General features: G+C 46.3%; 1 protein-coding gene across 1 annotated transcript in view; it reads right to left on the reverse strand.

Annotated features, from left to right (window-relative positions):
* Window positions 1–7256: 7256 nt before the first annotated feature.
* The window catches only part of LOC105480656 (mitogen-activated protein kinase 1), a 108190-nt gene continuing 103331 nt past the window's right edge, over window positions 7257–12115 (reverse strand). Inside the window, exon 9 of the mRNA XM_071080062.1 lies at window positions 7257–8912. The gene's annotated coding sequence lies outside the window, so the exon portion shown is untranslated. The remainder of the gene's footprint in view (window positions 8913–12115) is intronic.

The raw sequence follows: 12115 nt of genomic DNA on the forward strand, positions 1-12115 counted from the left end.
TTTTTTTTGAGACAGAGTTCTCACTCTGACGCCCAGGCTGGAGTGCAGTGGCGCCATCTCGGCTCACTGCAACCTCCGCCTCCTGGGTTCAAGCGATTCTCACGCCTCAGCCTCCAAGTAACTGGGACTACAGGCATCCGCCACCACGCCCGGCCAGATTTATGGATTTTTGTTTCCAATCTAGCAGTGACAGAGCTTTTTCTAAAACTGTGGGAGTCCGTGCTGCTCTCATTCCTGCACTTATTCTCCTTTAAGCACTTACTGCATTTGTAATTTTAACTTTTTTTTTTTTGAGATGGGGTCTTGCTCTGTCGCCCAGGCTGGAGTGCAGTGGCACAATCTCGGCTCATTGCAAGCTCCCCGCCTCCTGGGTTCATGCCATTCTCCTGCCTCAGCCTCCCGAGTAGCTGGGACTACAGGCACCCACCACCACGCCCGGCTTTTTTTTTTTTTTTTTGTATTTTTAGAAGAGGTAGGGTTTCACTGTTATCCAGGATGGTCTCGATCTCTTGACCTCGTGATCCGCCCACCTTGGCCTCCCAAAGTGCTGGGATTACAGGTGTGAGCCACCGTGCCTGGCCAATTTTAACTTCTTTATATTAAATGGTTAAACTAACTAATGCCTGGCCTCTGGGAGGGCAGTCCCGTTTGTTTTGTTGACTGCAATACTCATCGCCTTACAAATGCATGTATTATCAGCCATTGCCTGCCCCTCCCCCATTTCTGACTTCTCCAGTAGCCTTAGTCATCCTTTCTATACTTTTAAACTAGTTAGATGACTGTACTCAATTCCCTAGCGAGGCCTTCCTGCTGCCAACCTGACGGTGATGCCCGTGCTGCCAGCTCTCTGTCCTACCTTGGTCCACTGTGGAGGCGTTAACAGTCACCTGTGGTCTTGTTCTGTTTTATCAATTGCTTAGTCTTTTGTAACATTTGCTGTCCTCTCTCAGTTCCCATCACCTTTTTTTGGCTCCTCTGTGCCAGGCACATTATGCTATCTGTGGGAGGTAGACAGGTTCCCACCCTTGCTTATTCGGAGCAGGGAAAGTTCTACTGATTTCATTTCATAAAAGAATACCAGTGATAAAAGTACTTGAAAACCACTGCTTTGTGGAATGGGTAATGCAGCAGACTTTCAAAAGCAATTTAGAAAACAAATTGTCGTCCAGGCTGGAGTGCAGTGGCACAATCATGGTTCACTGGAGCCTTGACCTCCCAGGTTCAAGCGATCCTCCAGCCTCAGTCTCCTTAGTAGTAGGCTCATGACACCACGCCTGGCTAATTTTTAATTTTTTTGCAGAGCTGGCGGGGTGAGGGGGGGGTCCCATATGTTGCCCAGGTTGGTCTCGACCACCTGGGTTCAAGCAATCCACCTGCCTCAGCCTCCCAAAGTTCTGCAATTACAGGTGTGAACCACTGCACCCAGCCACAAAGCAATTCTTGAAAAGCAACCAGGGTTGGCTTCCAAATGCTCAGCCCTATCATGGGTCTCATCCTATGGCCTTAGTGCCTTCCTCCTCCTTGTGTAGTTGGTTCCATCTCAGAAAACCTACATTTCCTAGCCTGTAAAGCTTAGCCCACTCCCCATGGAATGGGAACAATTTAGTAGTTTAAAGGAAGTATTAAGAAAGAGCACTCTCTGGGATTAAAGAGGGGGCAGGCTGAAGGAATGATGGCACGGCCACTGGGTCACTGCCTGACTCTCCAAACTGGTCTCAGAACTGACCCCTCTGCACATGGACTGCTAGCTCGAGGGCCCGCACTGCTGAATGGCAGCACATCTTCCTACAGTGCCCTGTTTCAGGCTTGAAAACTTTGCCCTCGTGTCCCAGGGCACCGCACACCTCCACACCCCTTCTTCACACATTCGGCTTCCCTTGTCCAGGGTCCCACCATAGAGGAGCCTCCCCTGCTTCACCCACCACTTTCACAGCTCACAACTGGCTTCTTTTACTGTCTGGTCTTACTAAACAAAAGGGGCAGTGGCTTCTTCTGGCCATGAAATTCAAGGATTCCTCCCCAACTTCTACCAAATCAGGTACTTCTCTTACCTAGTATTTTAATTTTGACAGGTCTTACCCAAGCCTGTGTCCGGAGCATGGTGGTTCTGTATTGAGCTGATACTGCTGGGATTCCTGTGCTTGGGACACATCCCAGTCAACTCAAGGGAGAGCATCTGTAGGCCCGATGTGTGCATGTGGGACATTAAACTCCCTTAGACTCCAAATTTGGGTAAGAAATTAGGAAACAAGATGGAAGGAAGAAGGAAACAAAATAATTTCTCCAGGCATTGGTGATTAAAGATGCCTTTCCTTTCAAAGCAAGCAGGCTGCTGTTTTCTGTGTGTGCCCCGTAGTACTAGGGTGACTCTCAGAGTACAGGGAGTGACAGTGGCCCAGAGGGTCCTTCTGATACCCAGATAAAGACAAAACTTTGCTTTAAATGGAGAACTGTTACTGTTCACATTCTTGCTGTAATCATCAGCTTTTACACACAATTTGTGGATCCCCACAGAAATACCACAGGCCCTGTGCGGTGGCTCACACCTGTAATCCCAGCACTGTGGGAGGCTGAATCATCTGAGGTCAGGAGTTTGAGACCAGCCTGGCCAACATGGTGAAACCCTGTCTCTACTAAAAATACAAAAATTTGCCAGGTGTGGTGGCACGTGCCTGTAATCCCAGCTAGTTGGGAGGCTGAGGCAGGACAATTGCTTGACCCCAGGAGGCGGAGGTTTGCAGTGAGCAGAGATCACGCCACTGCACTCCAGCCTGAGTGACAGAGCAAGACTGTCTCAAAAAAAATATTAAAAAAATAAATATCACAAAGCTACTGACATCCGTCTTCTTGGCCTGCATATGGCTGAAAGGTGTTTTCCCTTCCCCCAGGGACTGGCAGCTCCAGGCATTTCCTGAAAATGGGAATTGTCCTGCTGCAGACCCTGCTCCTGGCCTCTGGTGCTATGACATATTTGGCAGGAACTCAGTGACTGCTGAATGGATCTGGAGCAGATAAGAAAGCCAGTGTGAAGTCCCAAGGAAACCCACAGGATTGGCACTGGTGTCTTCCACTGGGTATTTTGTGACTAAAGCTGGACAAGGTCTTTCTTCCCTCCCTCCTTGCTCCTGCCACCACTGTACATAATGTCACCATCTGCGGTGAGGGTGATAGAGCTGGCCTCACAGTTCCCCAGGCAGCCCTAGACAACTTTCTGCTCTCCATAGACACAGTCTAGACTGGCGATGCTGAGGCGCTCTACATCATTGTCCGGACATGGTGGGGTCTAGGACCACTGCCCACACATGCTCAGACACAGCAGATGCCCAGTCATGCAGTCTCCGCCCACATGCCACAGCCCCTCCACCAGCCCTGTGGTTGCATCCCACATGGTCTCCCCACTGCACCTCTTCCCCTTGGTCTTCTATTTAGCCCAGCCCAGCTAACATGACATGCAGGCAGGGGGTGTCCTAGCGTCATTGTAGGCCCTTCCGGTGGTGGGCAGTCCTCCTATTACAATTTTCACGGTGGCTCTGCCTCATCGTCAGCAGAGACCTTGTCTCCCACCTTCACCTGCAAAAGACAACGTCAAAGGGCACGAGCTCCCTCCATTCTCTCCTCTCCACCTGAAAATGATACTGTCTTCAGCTGTCCTTGGCGCCAGACTCAAGAGAACGAGCCCTGTGTCCATCCTGGCCCCATGGGGCCCAGTGCCAGCATCCCCTCCACTGTTTCTCCGCCTCTCTCTCCTTCTTCCTAGAGTCAGGGATGCTAAGCCTGTCCCTAGGAAAACCCATCCCTGTGCTGCTCCTCTTTGGCCACTCCCAAACTATGTCCCCCTTGGCTTCGGGGCCGGGGCTGGGGGTCTACACTTGCCTCCACAGCCTAGGGGTGTTTCCTGTTCCCCTCAGATGGTCCAGGCGAGCTCTGAACGTGTTGGTTCTGAGTAAATACAGTGAACCAGCCAGCCTAGATACCGGTCCGAACTGCCATCTGGAACTGCTGAGCTACTGCTGAGAGGAGGAGCCCATCACAAAGCGGGGAAAATGGGACCAGGTTTCTCTGCTGAACAAGGAAGATGATTATTCTGATCTCTTTCTACAGAATCTGGACAACAGGGAAGAGTGTTAAGTCTCTCAGGGAAAGGGCCAGTGGAATACTCCCACGGTGCTTCAAATACCCCATTGCAAACTCCCAGTTTACGTGCGATCAGCTCACTTCCCTGAAGGTTTCTGACAGGAGGGTTTCCTCTCAGATTAGCAGATACGTCTGTTTGCAGGCATTTTGGTGAGACCTTACAACAAAATTTAATGAAATACAGCAGCATTTAAAAAGACTTGCTATTTACTGAGTACTTGCTTTGAAGTACTATGCTAAACAGTTGAAATGTATTTTTATAATCTTTACCATATACAAGGCAAGTAATACTGCTTCCACTTTACAGCTGACAGTTTGAAGCAGAGAAAGCAAGCAGAGACGCAGAATGACTGGCCCACAGCCAGCTGCAGTTCTAAGCAGGGGATAGTTCTGAACCCAGCTGGATGAGTCCCAGGCCTGTGCTCTTTCCACAACACCACATCCAAAACATTTTCCAGTATCTTTGTTTTGTAAATAAGTCATTGCATAATGCCCAATATTGGTAAGAACCAAATGTCCAAGAACCCCTATCTTTATGACTTCTTGCTCTGAAATAAGGGGTTGCCCAGGACATCTGCCCAGCAGTGGGGCTGCTGAAGTTCAGGAGAATGAGGAGATGGGTGTAGGCTCCGCCTACCTCCCCCCATAGGCAAAGGTCTGCAGAACCACCTGGAGAACCCTAGGGAGCACTGACATCCCCATTCAACTCAAGGAGCAGCTCACAGCCCTAACACAAGTTACCACACGCAGAGCAAATCTGGAAGACATCTGGGGAACGTAATGAAGGACTAGACAATTTCACGCTTTCACGAATGAAACTGCAATTAAACTATACATGCACGGTGCTGTGTTATTTTGGTAATACAGGGACACAATTTAATGATTCTAAGGATTTTTTTGTAGTTTTTTTTTTTTACAAGTCAGGTGCCATAAACATTCAAATAATCCATCTTTTAAAAAGTACGTTTACAACATCAAAAGAATTAAGATGAAATATAAACCTTTCTACTTACAATTTTTATACAGATTAACCAAATCACAAATACCACAAATAAATGTTAATGTTAAATTGTAACAATATAATGAATAAACATTCAGATTCTTAATAAAATCTTCCTTTAACATTTTTTAACTTACCATTATGCTAAATAGTCTATGCAGAATTTTGGGGTGCAATACCAAGAAGGCACCAACAGTACAAAGCAGATACAAAGCAGTTTCAGAACTTTCTTGAGTGCTCTACACGGATAAACAGCACAAAAAAAGGCAACAAGCTTTAGGTAAACCTGGTGCAACCCTGGAGGACTTGCTCTGGATTTCCATTTGTTTCTGACCCATCGTGTCAAGGTGGATGACGTAAGAGAAACCGCATATTCACTGTGATAGCTTCTCATCTGCACTACAGGAGTATCATGTTTCAAACACCAGCATAACAATTTTAAAGCACAAATGCTTTAAAAATGTATAAGCGAAAGGATTGCTCAGATTTTCAAAACCATTACATTTACAAAAATATTTCCCTTAAACTTGGGATTGCTCCAAAACATTGATTTACAAATATAAAAGTATTATGGAAGGACTCAAAGCATGTGTGCATATGTATGTGTGTATTAACATACTGTTACCATACTATATAAAAGTTACCAATTTAAAAACCATATTAACATATAAGCAAATAAAGAGAAAACAGTCTCCTCTGAATGGTTGAAATATTATGTGGCATGCGGTGTGGGTAGTTTACCTTTGCGATTCCTTAGAGACAACCACTGGTGAGCCACATGTAGCTTGTCAAAGCTACCGGTTACATCTACACCCACTGCCTGCGCCCAAGAGCATAAGGAATGAGTGTGCACAGACCACACACTGTGCATGGCACACCGAATACACTATTCTTCTACCCAGATGCCACAATGTCTGCATATCTCTGCTAGCTTTGAGAACCTGTGTCAGGACAGAGTCCTCACGATGAGTTCTTTCAAATCCATCCCACTGGCTTGTTCGGTATTTCTTTTATACTAAATGAAAGGACTGGAATGTTTCAACAGGAATTTTTTGCTTACATTTTAGACACCAAAAAAGCTATTAGTCTGAAAGCTTATTTGAACATACTAATAGTGGAGGTGCTGTTCAGTGTCACTAATATGAACTAAGATGACCTAATCTGTACATTTTTACAAATGTAAGAAGAGCCAAAATGATGCATCTACTACACATGATAGTTAGCGCTTTTCATAGGTACCTTGGTTAGGACCATTCTCTGCCCTGTTACATTATGTTTGGCATGATTAATAAAAAGCACACAACTTATGGCTACAATGATTCTAGAATGAAGTTAGTGGTTTCATGCCAATCTGACTCCACAGTACCAGGAAGGGGAATGGGAAGGAGCTCATAGTCTCCAGATGTTAGTAGCCAAGGCTGTGGTTTTCTAATTAGAAGAGGATTGCAAATTAACCTCATAATACTAACTTTCCATTTAAAAAGTATAAAGAAACAAGAGTAATAAAACTGTCAATGTTTTAAAAATGAAAACTGACTTATCAGTGTTATCAGGTAACAGTCAAATTTCTGTGTCTTGTCAATGCTGTGTGGACCTTCAGATGGCAGCTCTGAGCACGCAAGTGAAAAGGGCGTATTTCAGGGCAAGAATAGAGATGTGGGTCTGTTTTCCGGGGATGAGCCAGCTATCCTTCCTCGGCCACAGGAGTGGTGAGCGTGAGCACCCTGGGCTGGGTGGTGAGGACTGCACGCTGCGGGGCGGCCCTTCCCAACACTCGGCTGTGCCCAGCAGCAGCTCTGGGGCACGCGGGCAGGCCCTCTTTAGAGAGAACCAGGGAATCCAACCTGAGATGGGGCTTCTTCGTTAGGGTTTGACAGAATATTTGAGACCTAAGATTGTGAATAAAGGAACATGACAGAATCGATTCTCCGCTGAGCAGAGGTAAAAAGGACCCTACAGAAACACCTTGCTAACTCATCTTATGTAAACCCAAGTGCTGGGCCAGTGCCTGGGTGGCAAAGTGAGGCCTGTGAGCATTTCTGTGTTCAGCACAACCTGAACCTGACTGTCCATTCAGACACGCTGATCCAGAGGAAAGCAACACTGAATCTTAACATGAATGTGAAGATAGAAGATGTACATTTATTTTCATGAATTACAAATGCGTTTCTGTTCGTATTAGCAGGCAGTCTTTATATAACCCATTCTCCATTGCTGTCAAAAATCAAACAAGAAAAAAGGACAGCTGAGAAATGAAAAGCTAAAAATAGAATTATTTTTCCTAAATGATCTGCTGGATAGCATTTTCTGTGGAACACAACTCAATCGAGGTAACAATAGAGTTTTCATTTCAATTGTAGGCATGTGGCACTTGGACAGTCATCTCTGCACAGAAAGCTGTAACAGTCATGCGAGGGTACAGTAATTATTGAACAAGGCAAATTTCTCACCACAGAGAGCAGTGGGGAAGTCAAGAGGAGGCACCGCACTGGGACAGAACACCGAGTCAACTCCACAGTACACAGTGGCAGGAACAAATACTTAAAGAGACCAGTAAAATATGGATAGAGCTCCAAACACGAGTTAGTGCTAGCTTTTTCTGACGGTCTGACTCAGCAGTATCAGAAATATTTGAGTACTTGACGACAAACAGTGCTTCATGTCATGAGCTCGTGGAGGCTTTATTACAAATTGTTATATTGTAGGTTGAAAAACGAACTTGAGATGCTGACATGCTGTAGAAGGAAAAAGAATTGTATACTTTCTTATTTAAAGACGCAGTGTTCCTCTCTGCTAAATCCTCAGGCATGGAACATGGTTACTGAAACACGCACATTTGAAGTAGCTCAAAGGCGTATGTGCACCAGCATGTGGAGTTCCACCCTGGGACATCCCCAGAAACCACCCACAGCTCAGCACTGCAACCTTTGTACTTCTCTCACCAAATGCCGAGTGAAGCTGCCACTTTAAATCTTTTTTTTGTAAGTCTTACAAACATTAAGTACTGCACATAATGCTTCTTGGCAAGTGTTACACCTCTATATGGTACAAGTGACCACAGTAAGTCTACAGAGTGACATTGCTGGGTGCAGTACTTCCTTTTTATTTAGAAAAATGACTGCATTTCTAAAAGCTGGGTCAATAGCACATACCTTATAGATGTTAGTGACTACCATGATATGAGAAAAGACGTGGACAAGTGCTCCCCAAGGATTCCCGAGACGGAAGCACTTGCTGCAGGCTGCAACATCAGCCAAGGTATTTCCACAAGCTCCTGCTCTGGGGCAACAGTTATGGTCAAAGGGTGAAGTGCAAATAAGGGGCTGTCACTGACTTAAAGTGCCCTAGGCAGTAGCCTTCCCTATCATAAAGTGAGATGCCAGTGACTCGAGACAACTGGGGAAGAATCTCTCTCTGGTGCGGCTGCATGGTCAGCAGGGCATCATGTAGAAAAGGATTCAGGAGAGGGAGGAACCACTGCATCTTTCAAACCAGAAAGCGGTTAGTGACTAAAGCAACAGTAAGCAGTAGGTGCACTGAAGTACATACTGCCGCAGGTCACCAATAGGTGACACACACAGGGCTGCCAGGAGGAATTCTCTGGACTGAAGAAATTCTTTGAAAGCATAAAAGCCACAACTACCAGAAACCGCCCCTCCAAACGGCTCAAAGGAGTCAAAGTGGATAAGCCAAGACGGGCTGGAGACAGGACCAGGGGTCAAGAACTGGGAAGAAGAATACCGATGTCTGAGCACGTCCAGTCCTCTGAGCCCTTGTCCTACAGAAACACAAACAGACCACTGAGTTAAGAGTGAGTCATGTGAAAACAACATTGTCATCAGCATCACAAAACACAAAAGTGACAAGAGTGAACCACATTAAAACAGCAGCAGCAGCAATAGCATTATGAAAATAGAAAAGGGAAAAAAAACTCCTGCAAAATGGCCATCTCATTGGACACACTTGGGCAAGAGTAACACACGGCAGTTCTGAAGGGGCCAGGGTCAGCCCTCACTCCACAGGCACCTTCTCTCAGACAGTTTCGAGGTGGTTTCCACAACACTCATAGGAGAGACACCACTCCCCCAGCCTACACAGACTGCAGTGTTCCCAAGATGCCCTTTATTTATCATAAGATATCCAACACTAGTGCTCGCTTTGGCAGCACATATACTAAGATATCCAACACTACTCCATGGTCAAAATTAGAGTTTAAGGGCCTTTGTAAAATAATACATCTTTACGCAAAAGGGTCTTCTGCCGCCTCCTATTCTTAGCAAGTCTCTCTCTAAATGACCAGCTAGGACAGAGTTAACTGCACAGTCAGGGGACAGTGCCCTGTTAATAATGCTCACATTTTCTCTGACTGAGGGCGAAACAGTCCTGGTGGGAAGTGTGAGTGGGGGTAATGGGCTGGGGTTTTAGCAAGGAGCTGTGACTGGTTCCCACCGGCAGGAGAGGTGCTGATCACGCAGGTCAGAGGTGACCTGACAGCTATGTTCCCATGAGGCCTCTGAACCAGTGCCCTGAAAGGAAGCATTTCCCTCACTCTCTATGCCCGGCCAGGGCCCACCTGGAGTATCACACCAGGCAAGCACAAGCAGCACGCTTTCCCTGTTTTTCCAATGTCTCTACTTTTACTTGGAGAAATTCTATTCCAAACCAAATCTACTCCAACTGTTTACAGGCCAGTGGTTCTCAGATGCTAGCCTGGAAAGCACCTGGAGGGCTTGCTAGAACAGATTGCTAGGGGTGGGCACAGAGCAGCCACACCTGCAGAGCCACTGCCTCATGGCTTCCACTGTACATAATGAGTGAACTTCACTCCCAGCTATCGATCACTCTGTCCCATCCGGTTTTTTTTTTTGAGACAGTTTCACTCTGTTGCCCAGGCTAGAGTGCAGTAGTGCACTCTCGGCTCCCTGTAACCTCTGCCTCCCAGGTTCAAGTAATTCTCCTGCTGTAGCCTCCCAAATAGCTTGGACTACAGGCACCTCCTACTACACCCAGCTCATTTTTATATTTTTAGTAGAGGCAGGGTTTCATCATGTTGGCCAGACTGGTTTCCCTGACCTCAAATGATCCACTTACCTAGGCCTCCCAAAGTGCTGGGATTACAGGCATGAGCCACTGCACCCAGCCTGTCCCATCCTTAAAAATGTGAAAACAGCCACTCAAATAATGTTTTGCATTCTGTGGTTCGGATGAAGAAGGTGGAGGCCACTGGGGCAACCAAGTGTCTCAAAATGCAAACAAAACAGACTCTTCCCTTTGGAGATTCTCATTGGTGTGAAATGTTTTCCAGCATGAAAATCTAGCAGAGTATCACTTATTATTTCACAGAGTACTTTCAGAGCTATGGTTTTCATCTGCCACTCAAGAGTTGGGGCAAGAAGAACGGGTGTTATAGCCAAACTGTGGACTTGGAGATGGGCTGAGAGGGAGAAGTAGTCTCTTTTATGTAGAGGTGAAATGCAGCCAAACCTATGGGTTGCCAGGATGTTAAGCTGCCCTAAAATGCTTTCATCTTCAATAAACCAAAGGAAAATGCGGTTCATGCCCCTACTGATCAATCCACCTGAGAAAACTCACAATCAGGCGGACGAAGAAGAAAGCTGAGCACTGACCTCTACCTTCACCCGCCTCACAGGGTAGGAGACTGAGGATATGGGCTGGGTAGGAATGAGGCTTGTCACAGGTAGTAGGCATGTTCAGTTTTTTTTTTTTTTTTTTGAGACGGAGTCTCGCTGTGTCTCCCGGGCTGGAGTGCAGTGGCGCTATCTCGGTTCACTGCAAGCTCCGCCTCCCAGGTTCACGCCGTTCTCCTGCCTCAGCCTCCCAAATAGCTGGACTACAGGCGCCTGCCACCACGCCCGGCTAACTTTTTGTATTTTTAGTAGAGACAGGGTTTCACCATATTAGCCAGGATGGTCTTGATCTCCTGACCTCGTGATCCGCCTGCCTTGGCCTCCCAAACTGCTGGGATTACAGGCGTGAGCCACCGCGCCCGGCCGGCATGTTTAGTTTTTAAACTTGCCCATGGAAATTGACCCCCTTAAGCAAAACACAATGAATATACTTTGACCCTTTAAGATCTTTCGGCCAACACTACAAATATCACTTGATTGCTTCCTCTACCAAAGGGGCCCCACAGCTGTGCTCTGTGGTCCTGGGGTGTATGTTTCTAGGCCCTTCCTGCTGCAGCCAAACGGTCAACAGTGCCCTCCCAGTGTTCCCTTGTTTTATTACACGTTTACCTCCTGAGTTCTCCAATTTAGAGCTCCTGATCTCCAGTGTGTGGGCTGAAAACTCAGAGACAATGCTCCTTAGTATTGTGAATGAGTCCCGAGACCTTTCCCAGGGAGCAAGGCTAGTCACAGGCAGTGTGCAGCCTGCCACTGTTTCATGCTGGCAAACATTTCAAGAAAATGGTATTCTGGGTCCAAAATACCTGGATTCTCTGCTTAGTTTTGCTACTTGATGTACAATCTTGAGCAAAGTGCTCAAAGGCTCATGTCTTCAGTTTCCTCAATCATAAACATGGGATGCATGCTGACTTCCCAACATTCTGTTGTGATCACCAAAATGAAATGTTTATGAAAGAACCTATCCCATAGTTTAATCAGCCAACCCAGCCCCAGCTTCCCCTGGATTCATGTGATATTCTAGATGATTAAATTATAAGTCAGTCTAGATGTTGGCAACTTCCTTTGCAATGAATGGATAAAATGAGATGGGTTGATGGGTAGATAGAGGAACAGATGGACAGATCTATGAGAAAACTAGTAAGATATTAATGTTAACTGTATAATCTAGGTGGTGGGAATACGGCTGTCTACTGTAAATTCCTTCAACTTTTCAGAATAGTTGAAAACTGTCATTAAAAGAATGTTGGGGGAAAAAATCATGCTATAAGCACACAGGGAGCATCTGTGTGTCTTTTGTGTTTGGAGCAAATGAACAACACACAGAGGTGACTGT

The sequence above is a fragment of the Macaca nemestrina genome, chromosome 15, assembly GCF_043159975.1.
Source record: "Macaca nemestrina isolate mMacNem1 chromosome 15, mMacNem.hap1, whole genome shotgun sequence".
NCBI classification, from domain to species: domain Eukaryota; kingdom Metazoa; phylum Chordata; class Mammalia; order Primates; family Cercopithecidae; genus Macaca; species Macaca nemestrina.